The 646-nt window shown below is 44.3% G+C and overlaps 1 pseudogene; it reads right to left on the bottom strand.

Annotated features, from left to right (window-relative positions):
- Positions 1-71: 71 nt before the first annotated feature.
- Positions 72-641, bottom strand: LOC102480734 (integral membrane protein 2B pseudogene; annotated as a pseudogene).
- Positions 642-646: the final 5 nt, after the last annotated feature.

Genomic DNA, 646 nt, shown 5'->3' with positions numbered 1-646 from the left:
AAGCCACTGGGTCTGGGACACGAACCGCGGTCGACTACGTGGGAGTCCAGCGACATAGCCATTACGCTAACTGCTCGTTCCCCATAATGATTTTCTTGATGATTCAAGAACAAATTAAAATTTCCATAGCAAATTTGTTTTCAAAATGCCGAATTGCGACACAATTGCTGGCTTCACGTTTCTGAATACCTTTAGTAGTTTCTCTGCCTTGCAGCTTATAAGTTTCCCTGTCATGACACAGCCAGATAAAGAAACCTAGGTGATCCACATTTTCAATGTGATCAGTAATAACCAGGTGCTCATGAATCAAATATGACTGAGGCAGATAGGTTCCAGCCTCAATGTCAGTAAGCAACTCCCATAGGTTTCTAGGTGGCATGACAATGGAAGTGTTCAGAGGGCTCACATAGCAGTTAGCCAGGTTAAGATCTAAGCAGGCTGTGAGTTTCTTGTTAAAGTCATGGACAATGCTGGCAGGATCACTATCTGCAAACTGGGACCGGCACACTGATGAATTCAACCTCATCTTCGAAGATCTTAATGTTCTCTTCGATTGTCTGGTAGCGAGCAGCTGGGGCATCGGCAGAAGGCTCATTTAAGACGTCGTCTTTGGTATACTTTATTCCACAGTAGTACACGTCATCTG

The sequence above is a fragment of the Tupaia chinensis genome, unplaced genomic scaffold (genome assembly GCF_000334495.1).
Source record: "Tupaia chinensis unplaced genomic scaffold, TupChi_1.0 Scaffold147756_1, whole genome shotgun sequence".
NCBI lineage: Eukaryota > Metazoa > Chordata > Mammalia > Scandentia > Tupaiidae > Tupaia > Tupaia belangeri.
The sequence above is the reverse complement of the archived record's forward strand: the minus strand, read 5'-3'. Positions and strand labels throughout refer to the sequence as shown.